The sequence below is a fragment of the Pristiophorus japonicus genome, chromosome 8 (assembly GCF_044704955.1).
Source record: "Pristiophorus japonicus isolate sPriJap1 chromosome 8, sPriJap1.hap1, whole genome shotgun sequence".
NCBI classification, from domain to species: domain Eukaryota; kingdom Metazoa; phylum Chordata; class Chondrichthyes; family Pristiophoridae; genus Pristiophorus; species Pristiophorus japonicus.
The window spans coordinates 170,460,334-170,479,237 of NC_091984.1; the positions used below are offsets into that span (position 1 = coordinate 170,460,334).

General features: G+C 47.2%; 18 non-coding genes across 18 annotated transcripts; 9 read left to right on the forward strand and 9 right to left on the reverse strand.

Annotated features, from left to right (window-relative positions):
* Positions 1-1,058: 1,058 nt before the first annotated feature.
* Positions 1,059-1,140, reverse strand: trnal-uag (transfer RNA leucine (anticodon UAG)). The gene has a single exon. It is a non-coding gene; the product is annotated as a tRNA-Leu (tRNA).
* Positions 1,141-1,605: 465 nt separating this feature from the next.
* On the forward strand, positions 1,606-1,724 carry trnal-caa (transfer RNA leucine (anticodon CAA)). The gene is made up of 2 exons: positions 1,606-1,643; positions 1,679-1,724. It is a non-coding gene; the product is annotated as a tRNA-Leu (tRNA).
* A 1,306-nt stretch (positions 1,725-3,030) lies between these two features.
* Positions 3,031-3,112, reverse strand: trnal-uag (transfer RNA leucine (anticodon UAG)). Its single transcript has one exon. It is a non-coding gene; the product is annotated as a tRNA-Leu (tRNA).
* Positions 3,113-3,577: 465 nt separating this feature from the next.
* On the forward strand, positions 3,578-3,696 carry trnal-caa (transfer RNA leucine (anticodon CAA)). Its single transcript has 2 exons — positions 3,578-3,615; positions 3,651-3,696. It is a non-coding gene; the product is annotated as a tRNA-Leu (tRNA).
* A 1,306-nt stretch (positions 3,697-5,002) lies between these two features.
* trnal-uag (transfer RNA leucine (anticodon UAG)) lies at positions 5,003-5,084 on the reverse strand. Its single transcript has one exon. It is a non-coding gene; the product is annotated as a tRNA-Leu (tRNA).
* Positions 5,085-5,549: 465 nt separating this feature from the next.
* On the forward strand, positions 5,550-5,668 carry trnal-caa (transfer RNA leucine (anticodon CAA)). The gene is made up of 2 exons: positions 5,550-5,587; positions 5,623-5,668. It is a non-coding gene; the product is annotated as a tRNA-Leu (tRNA).
* Positions 5,669-6,974: 1,306 nt separating this feature from the next.
* trnal-uag (transfer RNA leucine (anticodon UAG)) lies at positions 6,975-7,056 on the reverse strand. The gene has a single exon. It is a non-coding gene; the product is annotated as a tRNA-Leu (tRNA).
* A 465-nt stretch (positions 7,057-7,521) lies between these two features.
* On the forward strand, positions 7,522-7,640 carry trnal-caa (transfer RNA leucine (anticodon CAA)). The gene is made up of 2 exons: positions 7,522-7,559; positions 7,595-7,640. It is a non-coding gene; the product is annotated as a tRNA-Leu (tRNA).
* Positions 7,641-8,946: 1,306 nt separating this feature from the next.
* trnal-uag (transfer RNA leucine (anticodon UAG)) lies at positions 8,947-9,028 on the reverse strand. The gene has a single exon. It is a non-coding gene; the product is annotated as a tRNA-Leu (tRNA).
* Positions 9,029-9,493: 465 nt separating this feature from the next.
* trnal-caa (transfer RNA leucine (anticodon CAA)) lies at positions 9,494-9,612 on the forward strand. Its single transcript has 2 exons — positions 9,494-9,531; positions 9,567-9,612. It is a non-coding gene; the product is annotated as a tRNA-Leu (tRNA).
* Positions 9,613-10,918: 1,306 nt separating this feature from the next.
* On the reverse strand, positions 10,919-11,000 carry trnal-uag (transfer RNA leucine (anticodon UAG)). The gene has a single exon. It is a non-coding gene; the product is annotated as a tRNA-Leu (tRNA).
* A 465-nt stretch (positions 11,001-11,465) lies between these two features.
* trnal-caa (transfer RNA leucine (anticodon CAA)) lies at positions 11,466-11,584 on the forward strand. The gene is made up of 2 exons: positions 11,466-11,503; positions 11,539-11,584. It is a non-coding gene; the product is annotated as a tRNA-Leu (tRNA).
* Positions 11,585-13,437: 1,853 nt separating this feature from the next.
* On the forward strand, positions 13,438-13,556 carry trnal-caa (transfer RNA leucine (anticodon CAA)). The gene is made up of 2 exons: positions 13,438-13,475; positions 13,511-13,556. It is a non-coding gene; the product is annotated as a tRNA-Leu (tRNA).
* A 1,306-nt stretch (positions 13,557-14,862) lies between these two features.
* On the reverse strand, positions 14,863-14,944 carry trnal-uag (transfer RNA leucine (anticodon UAG)). Its single transcript has one exon. It is a non-coding gene; the product is annotated as a tRNA-Leu (tRNA).
* A 465-nt stretch (positions 14,945-15,409) lies between these two features.
* trnal-caa (transfer RNA leucine (anticodon CAA)) lies at positions 15,410-15,528 on the forward strand. The gene is made up of 2 exons: positions 15,410-15,447; positions 15,483-15,528. It is a non-coding gene; the product is annotated as a tRNA-Leu (tRNA).
* A 1,306-nt stretch (positions 15,529-16,834) lies between these two features.
* On the reverse strand, positions 16,835-16,916 carry trnal-uag (transfer RNA leucine (anticodon UAG)). Its single transcript has one exon. It is a non-coding gene; the product is annotated as a tRNA-Leu (tRNA).
* Positions 16,917-17,381: 465 nt separating this feature from the next.
* trnal-caa (transfer RNA leucine (anticodon CAA)) lies at positions 17,382-17,500 on the forward strand. Its single transcript has 2 exons — positions 17,382-17,419; positions 17,455-17,500. It is a non-coding gene; the product is annotated as a tRNA-Leu (tRNA).
* Positions 17,501-18,806: 1,306 nt separating this feature from the next.
* On the reverse strand, positions 18,807-18,888 carry trnal-uag (transfer RNA leucine (anticodon UAG)). Its single transcript has one exon. It is a non-coding gene; the product is annotated as a tRNA-Leu (tRNA).
* Between the last annotated feature and the right edge of the window lie 16 nt (positions 18,889-18,904).

Below are 18,904 nucleotides of genomic sequence, written 5' to 3' on the forward strand. Positions count from 1 at the left end.
CATTACATTGTTACCCTCCCGCGTTGCTGAATTCCACATTGTTTTCTTGTGCTGTGGCTTTCAACCCCGGTGGTGTTTCTCAGAACAGGGCAGCAGAGTCAAAGAATGGGACTTCTTCCACACAAAGGCTTCCGAATTGTGCTCTGTTACTCAGGGAATGACTTCCACTGTTAATTCTGACATTAACATTTTGCCAGAAAAGAAGGCACCAGAGCCAAGCGAATCAGGCACCAACACGGAAAAGTTGCCAGAGTCGTTGCCTTTGTGGACTGAGCCCTTCAAGTGGTAACGCTCAGACTGATGCTTCAGGCCAAGGGCACAATAGCTGCAGAGCACCTTGTTTCCCTTCACAGAGCTAGGAGATCCTGGTGACGTTCTGCGGCGCAGGGCTCCAAATAGCACTTGCCACATCAATGTATTGTGTGAATTGAAAAAGCCCGCGAATGAGAGACTGAAATGTCCTGCTTGGAACTACTGTTGGATTGTGCTTTGTTTTTGAAGGGCTTCCGTTCGAACGTCAGCTGTGCTGCTTGTCTTATGTCAGGCTGAGCAAGCAGAATTGTAGGATGTTACCCGGTAGATTGGAAAATGCGAGTTGTTGGGAGATATCTGTGCGTATGAATGTTGGTTGAATTGTAGGGACGATGAACTTAATGACTGGCGCTGCCTGAAAGGACACGCAGTAAGAATGAATGGGAGTGTGTGTGAAGTTGAAACACATTTTTCTGGAGCTGCTGTGCCCAGTTGTCAGGATGGCTGAGTGGAGTAAGGTGCCAGAATCAAGGACTGTTAATCCTGAGCTTACCAAAGATTGGCGAATTCAGGTGCTTTTCTCGGGCCATGGGTTGCACTCTGACCTCTGACATGACATTGCTACCCACACAAATGCATCCAGTGTCAAAATTTGCAAGTGGCCACTTCAAACACCTCAACGGTATTCAACAAACTAATGGACTTGTTTTCCCCTCACCTCACCAAAATTGTCACGTCATGACGCAGCAGCCACACACTGCTTCAGGCGGAGAGAGGCAAATAGTACACGCCCCAAATTCAGGGGTTGGCAGCGGTGGGATTCGAACCCACGCCTCCGAAGAGATTGGAGCCTAAATCCAGCGCCTTAGACCACTCGGCCACGCTACCACTGAAAGCTGCGTCCGTTTTGAAAGCAACGACCAGTGAGTAAAATGTGAATTTGCCTTGCGATAGGTAATAATTAAGGAAATTAAAGTCGTCGACGGTAAATTCTCGATAACCGATTTTGCAACACACAGGTCAGAGGAACCTAAATGTCCACAGGGCAATACCAGTAATTAGATGCATGTTGGAACAAACTAGTTGTGACTTCCATTCAAAATTTATTCCGATATCAACATCACTGCAAAAAGCAGATTATCTGGTCATGATCACATTGCTGTTTGTGGGATCTTGCTGTGCGCAAATTGGCTAGCGCCTTTTCGACATTACAACAGTGCCTCAACTTTAAAAATACTTCATTGGCTGTAAAGCGCTTTGGGAGGACCTGAGCTCGTGAAAGGAACGATTGTGATGCTGCTCAGTGAGTGTGCGGAAATTGGAGCACATTTTTCTCACCTTGCTCTGCCCATTGTCAGAATGGCCGAGTGGTCTAAGGTGCCAGACTCAAGGACTGTTAATCTTTGCCTTACCAAAGGTTGCTGTATTCTGGTCCCTTTCTAGGGGCGTGGGTTGGAATCCCACTTCTGACATTACCTTTTTATCCACACAAATGCAGCCAGCTTCAAAAATGCCTGCTCAACTGGGCTTCAATTTACAAGTGGCCACCTCGCACACCTCAACGGTATTGCCGTTATCCAACAAACTGAAGGACCACTCACAGACCAACTTATCTTCCTCTCTAAACTTATCACATCCTAACACTGTTCTCGGGGATAAGGCTTCAAATCACGCTTCTCCTTTCAACCCTTTGCCACACGAAAAAGCAGCACACTCAGAGCATTACATTGTTACCCTCCCGCGTTGCTGAATTCCACATTGTTTTCTTGTGCTGTTGCTTTCAACCCCGGTGGTGTTTCTCAGAACAGGGCAGCAGAGTCAAAGAATGGGACTTCTTCCACACAAAGGCTTCCGAATTGTGCTCTGTTACTCAGGGAATGACTTCCACTGTTAATTCTGACATTAACATTTTGCCAGCAAAGAAGGCACCAGAGCCAAGCGAATCAGGCACCAACACGGAAAAGTTGCCAGAGTCGTTGCCTTTGTGGACTGAGCCCTTCAAGTGGTAACGCTCAGACTGATGCTTCAGGCCAAGGGCACAATAGCTGCAGAGCACCTTGTTTCCCTTCACAGAGCTAGGAGATCCTGGTGACGTTCTGCGGCGCAGGGCTCCAAATAGCACTTGCCACATCAATGTATTGTGTGAATTGAAAAAGCCCGCGAATGAGAGACTGAAATGTCCTGCTTGGAACTACTGTTGGATTGTGCTTTGTTTTTGAAGGGCTTCCGTTCGAACGTCAGCTGTGCGGCTTGTCTTATGTCAGGCTGAGCAAGCAGAATTGTAGGATGTTACCCGGTAGATTGGAAAATGCGAGTTGTTGGGAGATACCTGTGCGTATGAATGTTGGTTGAATTGTAGGGACGATGAACTTAATGACTGGCGCTGCCTGAAAGGACACGCAGTAAGAATGAATGGGAGTGTGTGTGAAGTTGAAACACATTTTTCTGGAGCTGCTGTGCCCAGTTGTCAGGATGGCTGAGTGGAGTAAGGTGCCAGAATCAAGGACTGTTAATCCTGAGCTTACCAAAGATTGGCGAATTCAGGTGCTTTTCTCGGGCCATGGGTTGCACTCTGACCTCTGACATGACATTGCTACCCACACAAATGCATCCAGTGTCAAAATTTGCAAGTGGCCACTTCAAACACCTCAACGGTATTCAACAAACTAATGGACTTGTTTTCCCCTCACCTCACCAAAATTGTCACGTCATGACGCAGCAGCCACACACTGCTTCAGGCGGAGAGAGGCAAATAGTACACGCCCCAAATTCAGGGGTTGGCAGCGGTGGGATTCGAACCCACGCCTCCGAAGAGATTGGAGCCTAAATCCAGCGCCTTAGACCACTCGGCCACGCTACCACTGAAAGCTGCGTCCGTTTTGAAAGCAACGACCAGTGAGTAAAATGTGAATTTGCCTTGCGATAGGTAATAATTAAGGAAATTAAAGTCGTCGACGGTAAATTCTCGATAACCGATTTTGCAACACACAGGTCAGAGGAACCTAAATGTCCACAGGGCAATACCAGTAATTAGATGCATGTTGGAACAAACTAGTTGTGACTTCCATTCAAAATTTATTCCGATATCAACATCACTGCAAAAAGCAGATTATCTGGTCATGATCACATTGCTGTTTGTGGGATCTTGCTGTGCGCAAATTGGCTAGCGCCTTTTCGACATTACAACAGTGCCTCAACTTTAAAAATACTTCATTGGCTGTAAAGCGCTTTGGGAGGACCTGAGCTCGTGAAAGGAACGATTGTGATGCTGCTCAGTGAGTGTGCGGAAATTGGAGCACATTTTTCTCACCTTGCGCTGCCCATTGTCAGAATGGCCGAGTGGTCTAAGGTGCCAGACTCAAGGACTGTTAATCTTTGCCTTACCAAAGTTTGCTGTATTCTGGTCCCTTTCTAGGGGCGTGGGTTGGAATCCCACTTCTGACATTACCTTTTTATCCACACAAATGCAGCCAGCTTCAAAAATGCCTGCTCAACTGGGCTTCAATTTACAAGTGGCCACCTCGCACACCTCAACGGTATTGCCGTTATCCAACAAACTGAAGGACCACTCACAGACCAACTTATCTTCCTCTCTAAACTTATCACATCCTAACACTGTTCTCGGGGATAAGGCTTCAAATCACGCTTCTCCTTTCAACCCTTTGCCACACGAAAAAGCAGCACACTCAGAGCATTACATTGTTACCCTCCCGCGTTGCTGAATTCCACATTGTTTTCTTGTGCTGTGGCTTTCAACCCCGGTGGTGTTTCTCAGAACAGGGCAGCAGAGTCAAAGAATGGGACTTCTTCCACACAAAGGCTTCTGAATTGTGCTCTGTTACTCAGGGAATGACTTCCACTGTTAATTCTGACATTAACATTTTGCCAGCAAAGAAGGCACCAGAGCCAAGCGAATCAGGCACCAACACGGAAAAGTTGCCAGAGTCGTTGCCTTTGTGGACTGAGCCCTTCAAGTGGTAACGCTCAGACTGATGCTTCAGGCCAAGGGCACAATAGCTGCAGAGCACCTTGTTTCCCTTCACAGAGCTAGGAGATCCTGGTGACGTTCTGCGGCGCAGGGCTCCAAATAGCACTTGCCACATCAATGTATTGTGTGAATTGAAAAAGCCCGCGAATGAGAGACTGAAATGTCCTGCTTGGAACTACTGTTGGATTGTGCTTTGTTTTTGAAGGGCTTGCGTTCGAACGTCAGCTGTGCTGCTTGTCTTATGTCAGGCTGAGCAAGCAGAATTGCAGGATGTTACCCGGTAGATTGGAAAATGCGAGTTGTTGGGAGATATCTGTGCGTATGAATGTTGGTTGAATTGTAGGGACGATGAACTTAATGACTGGCGCTGCCTGAAAGGACACGCAGTAAGAATGAATGGGAGTGTGTGTGAAGTTGAAACACATTTTTCTGGAGCTGCTGTGCCCAGTTGTCAGGATGGCTGAGTGGAGTAAGGTGCCAGAATCAAGGACTGTTAATCCTGAGCTTACCAAAGATTGGCGAATTCAGGTGCTTTTCTCGGGCCATGGGTTGCACTCTGACCTCTGACATGACATTGCTACCCACACAAATGCATCCAGTGTCAAAATTTGCAAGTGGCCACTTCAAACACCTCAACGGTATTCAACAAACTAATGGACTTGTTTTCCCCTCACCTCACCAAAATTGTCACGTCATGACGCAGCAGCCACACACTGCTTCAGGCGGAGAGAGGCAAATAGTACACGCCCCAAATTCAGGGGTTGGCAGCGGTGGGATTCGAACCCACGCCTCCGAAGAGATTGGAGCCTAAATCCAGCGCCTTAGACCACTCGGCCACGCTACCACTGAAAGCTGCGTCCGTTTTGAAAGCAACGACCAGTGAGTAAAATGTGAATTTGCCTTGCGATAGGTAATAATTAAGGAAATTAAAGTCGTCGACGGTAAATTCTCGATAACCGATTTTGCAACACACAGGTCAGAGGAACCTAAATGTCCACAGGGCAATACCAGTAATTAGATGCATGTTGGAACAAACTAGTTGTGACTTCCATTCAAAATTTATTCCGATATCAACATCACTGCAAAAAGCAGATTATCTGGTCATGATCACATTGCTGTTTGTGGGATCTTGCTGTGCGCAAATTGGCTAGCGCCTTTTCGACATTACAACAGTGCCTCAACTTTAAAAATACTTCATTGGCTGTAAAGCGCTTTGGGAGGACCTGAGCTCGTGAAAGGAACGATTGTGATGCTGCTCAGTGAGTGTGCGGAAATTGGAGCACATTTTTCTCACCTTGCGCTGCCCATTGTCAGAATGGCCGAGTGGTCTAAGGTGCCAGACTCAAGGACTGTTAATCTTTGCCTTACCAAAGGTTGCTGTATTCTGGTCCCTTTCTAGGGGCGTGGGTTGGAATCCCACTTCTGACATTACCTTTGTATCCACACAAATGCAGCCAGCTTCAAAAATGCCTGCTCAACTGGGCTTCAATTTACAAGTGGCCACCTCGCACACCTCAACGGTATTGCCGTTATCCAACAAACTGAAGGACCACTCACAGACCAACTTATCTTCCTCTCTAAACTTATCACATCCTAACACTGTTCTCGGGGATAAAGCTTCAAATCACGCTTCTCCTTTCAACCCTTTGCCACACGAAAAAGCAGCACACTCAGAGCATTACATTGTTACCCTCCCGCGTTGCTGAATTCCACATTGTTTTCTTGTGCTGTGGCTTTCAACCCCGGTGGTGTTTCTCAGAACAGGGCAGCAGAGTCAAAGAATGGGACTTCTTCCACACAAAGGCTTCCGAATTGTGCTCTGTTGCTCAGGGAATGACTTCCACTGTTAATTCTGACATTAACATTTTGCCAGCAAAGAAGGCACCAGAGCCAAGCGAATCAGGCACCAACACGGAAAAGTTGCCAGAGTCGTTGCCTTTGTGGACTGAGCCCTTCAAGTGGTAACGCTCAGACTGATGCTTCAGGCCAAGGGCACAATAGCTGCAGAGCACCTTGTTTCCCTTCACAGAGCTAGGAGATCCTGGTGACGTTCTGCGGCGCAGGGCTCCAAATAGCACTTGCCACATCAATGTATTGTGTGAATTGAAAAAGCCCGCGAATGAGAGACTGAAATGTCCTGCTTGGAACTACTGTTGGATTGTGCTTTGTTTTTGAAGGGCTTCCGTTCGAACGTCAGCTGTGCGGCTTGTCTTATGTCAGGCTGAGCAAGCAGAATTGTAGGATGTTACCCGGTAGATTGGAAAATGCGAGTTGTTGGGAGATACCTGTGCGTATGAATGTTGGTTGAATTGTAGGGACGATGAACTTAATGACTGGCGCTGCCTGAAAGGACACGCAGTAAGAATGAATGGGAGTGTGTGTGAAGTTGAAACACATTTTTCTGGAGCTGCTGTGCCCAGTTGTCAGGATGGCTGAGTGGAGTAAGGTGCCAGAATCAACGACTGTTAATCCTGAGCTTACCAAAGATTGGCGAATTCAGGTGCTTTTCTCGGGCCATGGGTTGCACTCTGACCTCTGACATGACATTGCTACCCACACAAATGCATCCAGTGTCAAAATTTGCAAGTGGCCACTTCAAACACCTCAACGGTATTCAACAAACTAATGGACTTGTTTTCCCCTCACCTCACCAAAATTGTCACGTCATGACGCAGCAGCCACACACTGCTTCAGGCGGAGAGAGGCAAATAGTACACGCCCCAAATTCAGGGGTTGGCAGCGGTGGGATTCGAACCCACGCCTCCGAAGAGATTGGAGCCTAAATCCAGCGCCTTAGACCACTCGGCCACGCTACCACTGAAAGCTGCGTCCGTTTTGAAAGCAACGACCAGTGAGTAAAATGTGAATTTGCCTTGCGATAGGTAATAATTAAGGAAATTAAAGTCGTCGACGGTAAATTCTCGATAACCGATTTTGCAACACACAGGTCAGAGGAACCTAAATGTCCACAGGGCAATACCAGTAATTAGATGCATGTTGGAACAAACTAGTTGTGACTTCCATTCAAAATTTATTCCGATATCAACATCACTGCAAAAAGCAGATTATCTGGTCATGATCACATTGCTGTTTGTGGGATCTTGCTGTGCGCAAATTGGCTAGCGCCTTTTCGACATTACAACAGTGCCTCAACTTTAAAAATACTTCATTGGCTGTAAAGCGCTTTGGGAGGACCTGAGCTCGTGAAAGGAACGATTGTGATGCTGCTCAGTGAGTGTGCGGAAATTGGAGCACATTTTTCTCACCTTGCGCTGCCCATTGTCAGAATGGCCGAGTGGTCTAAGGTGCCAGACTCAAGGACTGTTAATCTTTGCCTTACCAAAGGTTGCTGTATTCTGGTCCCTTTCTAGGGGCGTGGGTTGGAATCCCACTTCTGACATTACCTTTTTATCCACACAAATGCAGCCAGCTTCAAAAATGCCTGCTCAACTGGGCTTCAATTTACAAGTGGCCACCTCGCACACCTCAACGGTATTGCCGTTATCCAACAAACTGAAGGACCACTCACAGACCAACTTATCTTCCTCTCTAAACTTATCACATCCTAACACTGTTCTCGGGGATAAGGCTTCAAATCACGCTTCTCCTTTCAACCCTTTGCCACACGAAAAAGCAGCACACTCAGAGCATTACATTGTTACCCTCCCGCGTTGCTGAATTCCACATTGTTTTCTTGTGCTGTGGCTTTCAACCCCGGTGGTGTTTCTCAGAACAGGGCAGCAGAGTCAAAGAATGGGACTTCTTCCACACAAAGGCTTCCGAATTGTGCTCTGTTACTCAGGGAATGACTTCCACTGTTAATTCTGACATTAACATTTTGCCAGCAAAGAAGGCACCAGAGCCAAGCGAATCAGGCACCAACACGGAAAAGTTGCCAGAGTCGTTGCCTTTGTGGACTGAGCCCTTCAAGTGGTAACGCTCAGACTGATGCTTCAGGCCAAGGGCACAATAGCTGCAGAGCACCTTGTTTCCCTTCACAGAGCTAGGAGATCCTGGTGACGTTCTGCGGCGCAGGGCTCCAAATAGCACTTGCCACATCAATGTATTGTGTGAATTGAAAAATCCCGCGAATGAGAGACTGAAATGTCCTGCTTGGAACTACTGTTGGATTGTGCTTTGTTTTTGAAGGGCTTGCGTTCGAACGTCAGCTGTGCTGCTTGTCTTATGTCAGGCTGAGCAAGCAGAATTGCAGGATGTTACCCGGTAGATTGGAAAATGCGAGTTGTTGGGAGATACCTGTGCGTATGAATGTTGGTTGAATTGTAGGGACGATGAACTTAATGACTGGCGCTGCCTGAAAGGACACGCAGTAAGAATGAATGGGAGTGTGTGTGAAGTTGAAACACATTTTTCTGGAGCTGCTGTGCCCAGTTGTCAGGATGGCTGAGTGGAGTAAGGTGCCAGAATCAACGACTGTTAATCCTGAGCTTACCAAAGATTGGCGAATTCAGGTGCTTTTCTCGGGCCATGGGTTGCACTCTGACCTCTGACATGACATTGCTACCCACACAAATGCATCCAGTGTCAAAATTTGCAAGTGGCCACTTCAAACACCTCAACGGTATTCAACAAACTAATGGACTTGTTTTCCCCTCACCTCACCAAAATTGTCACGTCATGACGCAGCAGCCACACACTGCTTCAGGCGGAGAGAGGCAAATAGTACACGCCCCAAATTCAGGGGTTGGCAGCGGTGGGATTCGAACCCACGCCTCCGAAGAGATTGGAGCCTAAATCCAGCGCCTTAGACCACTCGGCCACGCTACCACTGAAAGCTGCGTCCGTTTTGAAAGCAACGACCAGTGAGTAAAATGTGAATTTGCCTTGCGATAGGTAATAATTCAGGAAATTAAAGTCGTCGACGGTAAATTCTCGATAACCGATTTTGCAACACACAGGTCAGAGGAACCTAAATGTCCACAGGGCAATACCAGTAATTAGATGCATGTTGGAACAAACTAGTTGTGACTTCCATTCAAAATTTATTCCGATATCAACATCACTGCAAAAAGCAGATTATCTGGTCATGATCACATTGCTGTTTGTGGGATCTTGCTGTGCGCAAATTGGCTAGCGCCTTTTCGACATTACAACAGTGCCTCAACTTTAAAAATACTTCATTGGCTGTAAAGCGCTTTGGGAGGACCTGAGCTCGTGAAAGGAACGATTGTGATGCTGCTCAGTGAGTGTGCGGAAATTGGAGCACATTTTTCTCACCTTGCGCTGCCCATTGTCAGAATGGCCGAGTGGTCTAAGGTGCCAGACTCAAGGACTGTTAATCTTTGCCTTACCAAAGTTTGCTGTATTCTGGTCCCTTTCTAGGGGCGTGGGTTGGAATCCCACTTCTGACATTACCTTTTTATCCACACAAATGCAGCCAGCTTCAAAAATGCCTGCTCAACTGGGCTTCAATTTACAAGTGGCCACCTCGCACACCTCAACGGTATTGCCGTTATCCAACAAACTGAAGGACCACTCACAGACCAACTTATCTTCCTCTCTAAACTTATCACATCCTAACACTGTTCTCGGGGATAAGGCTTCAAATCACGCTTCTCCTTTCAACCCTTTGCCACACGAAAAAGCAGCACACTCAGAGCATTACATTGTTACCCTCCCGCGTTGCTGAATTCCACATTGTTTTCTTGTGCTGTGGCTTTCAACCCCGGTGGTGTTTCTCAGAACAGGGCAGCAGAGTCAAAGAATGGGACTTCTTCCACACAAAGGCTTCTGAATTGTGCTCTGTTACTCAGGGAATGACTTCCACTGTTAATTCTGACATTAACATTTTGCCAGCAAAGAAGGCACCAGAGCCAAGCGAATCAGGCACCAACACGGAAAAGTTGCCAGAGTCGTTGCCTTTGTGGACTGAGCCCTTCAAGTGGTAACGCTCAGACTGATGCTTCAGGCCAAGGGCACAATAGCTGCAGAGCACCTTGTTTCCCTTCACAGAGCTAGGAGATCCTGGTGACGTTCTGCGGCGCAGGGCTCCAAATAGCACTTGCCACATCAATGTATTGTGTGAATTGAAAAATCCCGCGAATGAGAGACTGAAATGTCCTGCTTGGAACTACTGTTGGATTGTGCTTTGTTTTTGAAGGGCTTGCGTTCGAACGTCAGCTGTGCTGCTTGTCTTATGTCAGGCTGAGCAAGCAGAATTGCAGGATGTTACCCGGTAGATTGGAAAATGCGAGTTGTTGGGAGATATCTGTGCGTATGAATGTTGGTTGAATTGTAGGGACGATGAACTTAATGACTGGCGCTGCCTGAAAGGACACGCAGTAAGAATGAATGGGAGTGTGTGTGAAGTTGAAACACATTTTTCTGGAGTTGCTGTGCCCAGTTGTCAGGATGGCTGAGTGGAGTAAGGTGCCAGAATCAAGGACTGTTAATCCTGAGCTTACCAAAGATTGGCGAATTCAGGTGCTTTTCTCGGGCCATGGGTTGCACTCTGACCTCTGACATGACATTGCTACCCACACAAATGCATCCAGTGTCAAAATTTGCAAGTGGCCACTTCAAACACCTCAACGGTATTCAACAAACTAATGGACTTGTTTTCCCCTCACCTCACCAAAATTGTCACGTCATGACGCAGCAGCCACACACTGCTTCAGGCGGAGAGAGGCAAATAGTACACGCCCCAAATTCAGGGGTTGGCAGCGGTGGGATTCGAACCCACGCCTCCGAAGAGATTGGAGCCTAAATCCAGCGCCTTAGACCACTCGGCCACGCTACCACTGAAAGCTGCGTCCGTTTTGAAAGCAACGACCAGTGAGTAAAATGTGAATTTGCCTTGCGATAGGTAATAATTAAGGAAATTAAAGTCGTCGACGGTAAATTCTCGATAACCGATTTTGCAACACACAGGTCAGAGGAACCTAAATGTCCACAGGGCAATACCAGTAATTAGATGCATGTTGGAACAAACTAGTTGTGACTTCCATTCAAAATTTATTCCGATATCAACATCACTGCAAAAAGCAGATTATCTGGTCATGATCACATTGCTGTTTGTGGGATCTTGCTGTGCGCAAATTGGCTAGCGCCTTTTCGACATTACAACAGTGCCTCAACTTTAAAAATACTTCATTGGCTGTAAAGCGCTTTGGGAGGACCTGAGCTCGTGAAAGGAACGATTGTGATGCTGCTCAGTGAGTGTGCGGAAATTGGAGCACATTTTTCTCACCTTGCTGTGCCCATTGTCAGAATGGCCGAGTGGTCTAAGGTGCCAGACTCAAGGACTGTTAATCTTTGCCTTACCAAAGGTTGCTGTATTCTGGTCCCTTTCTAGGGGCGTGGGTTGGAATCCCACTTCTGACATTACCTTTTTATCCACACAAATGCAGCCAGCTTCAAAAATGCCTGCTCAACTGGGCTTCAATTTACAAGTGGCCACCTCGCACACCTCAACGGTATTGCCGTTATCCAACAAACTGAAGGACCACTCACAGACCAACTTATCTTCCTCTCTAAACTTATCACATCCTAACCCTGTTCTCGGGGATAAGGCTTCAAATCACGCTTCTCCTTTCAACCCTTTGCCACAGGAAAAAGCAGCACACTCAGAGCATTACATTGTTACCCTCCCGCGTTGCTGAATTCCACATTGTTTTCTTGTGCTGTGGCTTTCAACCCCGGTGGTGTTTCTCAGAACAGGGCAGCAGAGTCAAAGAATGGGACTTCTTCCACACAAAGGCTTCCGAATTGTGCTCTGTTACTCAGGGAATGACTTCCACTGTTAATTCTGACATTAACATTTTGCCAGCAAAGAAGGCACCAGAGCCAAGCGAATCAGGCACCAACACGGAAAAGTTGCCAGAGTCGTTGCCTTTGTGGACTGAGCCCTTCAAGTGGTAACGCTCAGACTGATGCTTCAGGCCAAGGGCACAATAGCTGCAGAGCACCTTGTTTCCCTTCACAGAGCTAGGAGATCCTGGTGACGTTCTGCGGCGCAGGGCTCCAAATAGCACTTGCCACATCAATGTATTGTGTGAATTGAAAAAGCCCGCGAATGAGAGACTGAAATGTCCTGCTTGGAACTACTGTTGGATTGTGCTTTGTTTTTGAAGGGCTTGCGTTCGAACGTCAGCTGTGCTGCTTGTCTTATGTCAGGCTGAGCAAGCAGAATTGTAGGATGTTACCCGGTAGATTGGAAAATGCGAGTTGTTGGGAGATATCTGTGCGTATGAATGTTGGTTGAATTGTAGGGACGATGAACTTAATGACTGGCGCTGCCTGAAAGGACACGCAGTAAGAATGAATGGGAGTGTGTGTGAAGTTGAAACACATTTTTCTGGAGCTGCTGTGCCCAGTTGTCAGGATGGCTGAGTGGAGTAAGGTGCCAGAATCAAGGACTGTTAATCCTGAGCTTACCAAAGATTGGCGAATTCAGGTGCTTTTCTCGGGCCATGGGTTGCACTCTGACCTCTGACATGACATTGCTACCCACACAAATGCATCCAGTGTCAAAATTTGCAAGTGGCCACTTCAAACACCTCAACGGTATTCAACAAACTGATGGACTTGTTTTCCCCTCACCTCACCAAAATTGTCACGTCATGACGCAGCAGCCACACACTGCTTCAGGCGGAGAGAGGCAAATAGTACACGCCTCAAATTCAGGGGTTGGCAGCTGTGGGATTCGAACCCACGCCTCCGAAGAGATTGGAGCCTAAATCCAGCGCCTCAGATCACTCGGCCACGCTACCACTGAAAGCTGCGTCCGTTTTGAAAGCAACGACCAGTGAGTAAAATGTGAATTTGCCTTGCGATAGGTAATAATTAAGGAAATTAAAGTCGTCGACGGTAAATTCTCGATAACCGATTTTGCAACACACAGGTCAGAGGAACCTAAATGTCCACAGGGCAATACCAGTAATTAGATGCATGTTGGAACAAACTAGTTGTGACTTCCATTCAAAATTTATTCCGATATCAACATCACTGCAAAAAGCAGATTATCTGGTCATGATCACATTGCTGTTTGTGGGATCTTGCTGTGCGCAAATTGGCTAGCGCCTTTTCGACATTACAACAGTGCCTCAACTTTAAAAATACTTCATTGGCTGTAAAGCGCTTTGGGAGGACCTGAGCTCGTGAAAGGAACGATTGTGATGCTGCTCAGTGAGTGTGCGGAAATTGGAGCACATTTTTCTCACCTTGCTCTGCCCATTGTCAGAATGGCCGAGTGGTCTAAGGTGCCAGACTCAAGGACTGTTAATCTTTGCCTTACCAAAGGTTGCTGTATTCTGGTCCCTTTCTAGGGGCGTGGGTTGGAATCCCACTTCTGACATTACCTTTTTATCCACACAAATGCAGCCAGCTTCAAAAATGCCTGCTCAACTGGGCTTCAATTTACAAGTGGCCACCTCGCACACCTCAACGGTATTGCCGTTATCCAACAAACTGAAGGACCACTCACAGACCAACTTATCTTCCTCTCTAAACTTATCACATCCTAACCCTGTTCTCGGGGATAAGGCTTCAAATCACGCTTCTCCTTTCAACCCTTTGCCACAGGAAAAAGCAGCACACTCAGAGCATTACATTGTTACCCTCCCGCGTTGCTGAATTCCACATTGTTTTCTTGTGCTGTGGCTTTCAACCCCGGTGGTGTTTCTCAGAACAGGGCAGCAGAGTCAAAGAATGGGACTTCTTCCACACAAAGGCTTCCGAATTGTGCTCTGTTACTCAGGGAATGACTTCCACTGTTAATTCTGACATTAACATTTTGCCAGCAAAGAAGGCACCAGAGCCAAGCGAATCAGGCACCAACACGGAAAAGTTGCCAGAGTCGTTGCCTTTGTGGACTGAGCCCTTCAAGTGGTAACGCTCAGACTGATGCTTCAGGCCAAGGGCACAATAGCTGCAGAGCACCTTGTTTCCCTTCACAGAGCTAGGAGATCCTGGTGACGTTCTGCGGCGCAGGGCTCCAAATAGCACTTGCCACATCAATGTATTGTGTGAATTGAAAAAGCCCGCGAATGAGAGACTGAAATGTCCTGCTTGGAACTACTGTTGGATTGTGCTTTGTTTTTGAAGGGCTTGCGTTCGAACGTCAGCTGTGCTGCTTGTCTTATGTCAGGCTGAGCAAGCAGAATTGTAGGATGTTACCCGGTAGATTGGAAAATGCGAGTTGTTGGGAGATATCTGTGCGTATGAATGTTGGTTGAATTGTAGGGACGATGAACTTAATGACTGGCGCTGCCTGAAAGGACACGCAGTAAGAATGAATGGGAGTGTGTGTGAAGTTGAAACACATTTTTCTGGAGCTGCTGTGCCCAGTTGTCAGGATGGCTGAGTGGAGTAAGGTGCCAGAATCAAGGACTGTTAATCCTGAGCTTACCAAAGATTGGCGAATTCAGGTGCTTTTCTCGGGCCATGGGTTGCACTCTGACCTCTGACATGACATTGCTACCCACACAAATGCATCCAGTGTCAAAATTTGCAAGTGGCCACTTCAAACACCTCAACGGTATTCAACAAACTAATGGACTTGTTTTCCCCTCACCTCACCAAAATTGTCACGTCATGACGCAGCAGCCACACACTGCTTCAGGCGGAGAGAGGCAAATAGTACACGTCCCAAATTCAGGGGTTGGCAGCGGTGGGATTCGAACCCACGCGTCCGAAGAGATTGGAGCCTAAATCCAGCGCCTTAGACCACTCGGCCACGCTACCACTGAAAGTTGCGTCCGTTTTGAAAGCAACGACCAGTGAGTAAAATGTGAATTTGCCTTGCGATAGGTAATAATTAAGGAAATTAAAGTCGTCGACGGTAAATTCTCGATAACCGATTTTGCAACACACAGGTCAGAGGAACCTAAATGTCCACAGGGCAATACCAGTAATTAGATGCATGTTGGAACAAACTAGTTGTGACTTCCATTCAAAATTTATTCCGATATCAACATCACTGCAAAAAGCAGATTATCTGGTCATGATCACATTGCTGTTTGTGGGATCTTGCTGTGCGCAAATTGGCTAGCGCCTTTTCGACATTACAACAGTGCCTCAACTTTAAAAATACTTCATTGGCTGTAAAGCGCTTTGGGAGGACCTGAGCTCGTGAAAGGAACGATTGTGATGCTGCTCAGTGAGTGTGCGGAAATTGGAGCACATTTTTCTCACCTTGCTCTGCCCATTGTCAGAATGGCCGAGTGGTCTAAGGTGCCAGACTCAAGGACTGTTAATCTTTGCCTTACCAAAGGTTGCTGTATTCTGGTCCCTTTCTAGGGGCGTGGGTTGGAATCCCACTTCTGACATTACCTTTTTATCCACACAAATGCAGCCAGCTTCAAAAATGCCTGCTCAACTGGGCTTCAATTTACAAGTGGCCACCTCGCACACCTCAACGGTATTGCCGTTATCCAACAAACTGAAGGACCACTCACAGACCAACTTATCTTCCTCTCTAAACTTATCACATCCTAACCCTGTTCTCGGGGATAAGGCTTCAAATCACGCTTCTCCTTTCAACCCTTTGCCACAGGAAAAAGCAGCACACTCAGAGCATTACATTGTTACCCTCCCGCGTTGCTGAATTCCACATTGTTTTCTTGTGCTGTGGCTTTCAACCCCGGTGGTGTTTCTCAGAACAGGGCAGCAGAGTCAAAGAATGGGACTTCTTCCACACAAAGGCTTCCGAATTGTGCTCTGTTACTCAGGGAATGACTTCCACTGTTAATTCTGACATTAACATTTTGCCAGCAAAGAAGGCACCAGAGCCAAGCGAATCAGGCACCAACACGGAAAAGTTGCCAGAGTCGTTGCCTTTGTGGACTGAGCCCTTCAAGTGGTAACGCTCAGACTGATGCTTCAGGCCAAGGGCACAATAGCTGCAGAGCACCTTGTTTCCCTTCACAGAGCTAGGAGATCCTGGTGACGTTCTGCGGCGCAGGGCTCCAAATAGCACTTGCCACATCAATGTATTGTGTGAATTGAAAAAGCCCGCGAATGAGAGACTGAAATGTCCTGCTTGGAACTACTGTTGGATTGTGCTTTGTTTTTGAAGGGCTTGCGTTCGAACGTCAGCTGTGCTGCTTGTCTTATGTCAGGCTGAGCAAGCAGAATTGTAGGATGTTACCCGGTAGATTGGAAAATGCGAGTTGTTGGGAGATATCTGTGCGTATGAATGTTGGTTGAATTGTAGGGACGATGAACTTAATGACTGGCGCTGCCTGAAAGGACACGCAGTAAGAATGAATGGGAGTGTGTGTGAAGTTGAAACACATTTTTCTGGAGCTGCTGTGCCCAGTTGTCAGGATGGCTGAGTGGAGTAAGGTGCCAGAATCAAGGACTGTTAATCCTGAGCTTACCAAAGATTGGCGAATTCAGGTGCTTTTCTCGGGCCATGGGTTGCACTCTGACCTCTGACATGACATTGCTACCCACACAAATGCATCCAGTGTCAAAATTTGCAAGTGGCCACTTCAAACACCTCAACGGTATTCAACAAACTAATGGACTTGTTTTCCCCTCACCTCACCAAAATTGTCACGTCATGACGCAGCAGCCACACACTGCTTCAGGCGGAGAGAGGCAAATAGTACACGCCCCAAATTCAGGGGTTGGCAGCGGTGGGATTCGAACCCACGCCTCCGAAGAGATTGGAGCCTAAATCCAGCGCCTTAGACCACTCGGCCACGCTACCACTGAAAGTTGCGTCCGTTTTGAAAGCAACGACCAGTGAGTAAAATGTGAATTTGCCTTGCGATAGGTAATAATTAAGGAAATTAAAGTCGTCGACGGTAAATTCTCGATAACCGATTTTGCAACACACAGGTCAGAGGAACCTAAATGTCCACAGGGCAATACCAGTAATTAGATGCATGTTGGAACAAACTAGTTGTGACTTCCATTCAAAATTTATTCCGATATCAACATCACTGCAAAAAGCAGATTATCTGGTCATGATCACATTGCTGTTTGTGGGATCTTGCTGTGCGCAAATTGGCTAGCGCCTTTTCGACATTACAACAGTGCCTCAACTTTAAAAATACTTCATTGGCTGTAAAGCGCTTTGGGAGGACCTGAGCTCGTGAAAGGAACGATTGTGATGCTGCTCAGTGAGTGTGCGGAAATTGGAGCACATTTTTCTCACCTTGCTCTGCCCATTGTCAGAATGGCCGAGTGGTCTAAGGTGCCAGACTCAAGGACTGTTAATCTTTGCCTTACCAAAGGTTGCTGTATTCTGGTCCCTTTCTAGGGGCGTGGGTTGGAATCCCACTTCTGACATTACCTTTTTATCCACACAAATGCAGCCAGCTTCAAAAATGCCTGCTCAACTGGGCTTCAATTTACAAGTGGCCACCTCGCACACCTCAACGGTATTGCCGTTATCCAACAAACTGAAGGACCACTCACAGACCAACTTATCTTCCTCTCTAAACTTATCACATCCTAACCCTGTTCTCGGGGATAAGGCTTCAAATCACGCTTCTCCTTTCAACCCTTTGCCACACGAAAAAGCAGCACACTCAGAGCATTACATTGTTACCCTCCCGCGTTGCTGAATTCCACATTGTTTTCTTGTGCTGTGGCTTTCAACCCCGGTGGTGTTTCTCAGAACAGGGCAGCAGAGTCAAAGAATGGGACTTCTTCCACACAAAGGCTTCCGAATTGTGCTCTGTTACTCAGGGAATGACTTCCACTGTTAATTCTGACATTAACATTTTGCCAGCAAAGAAGGCACCAGAGCCAAGCGAATCAGGCACCAACACGGAAAAGTTGCCAGAGTCGTTGCCTTTGTGGACTGAGCCCTTCAAGTGGTAACGCTCAGACTGATGCTTCAGGCCAAGGGCACAATAGCTGCAGAGCACCTTGTTTCCCTTCACAGAGCTAGGAGATCCTGGTGACGTTCTGCGGCGCAGGGCTCCAAATAGCACTTGCCACATCAATGTATTGTGTGAATTGAAAAAGCCCGCGAATGAGAGACTGAAATGTCCTGCTTGGAACTACTGTTGGATTGTGCTTTGTTTTTGAAGGGCTTGCGTTCGAACGTCAGCTGTGCTGCTTGTCTTATGTCAGGCTGAGCAAGCAGAATTGTAGGATGTTACCCGGTAGATTGGAAAATGCGAGTTGTTGGGAGATATCTGTGCGTATGAATGTTGGTTGAATTGTAGGGACGATGAACTTAATGACTGGCGCTGCCTGAAAGGACACGCAGTAAGAATGAATGGGAGTGTGTGTGAAGTTGAAACACATTTTTCTGGAGCTGCTGTGCCCAGTTGTCAGGATGGCTGAGTGGAGTAAGGTGCCAGAATCAAGGACTGTTAATCCTGAGCTTACCAAAGATTGGCGAATTCAGGTGCTTTTCTCGGGCCATGGGTTGCACTCTGACCTCTGACATGACATTGCTACCCACACAAATGCATCCAGTGTCAAAATTTGCAAGTGGCCACTTCAAACACCTCAACGGTATTCAACAAACTAATGGACTTGTTTTCCCCTCACCTCACCAAAATTGTCACGTCATGACGCAGCAGCCACACACTGCTTCAGGCGGAGAGAGGCAAATAGTACACGCCCCAAATTCAGGGGTTGGCAGCGGTGGGATTCGAACCCACGCCTCCGAAGAGATTGGAGCCTAAATCCAGCGCCTTAGACCACTCGGCCACGCTACCACTGAAAGCTGCGTCC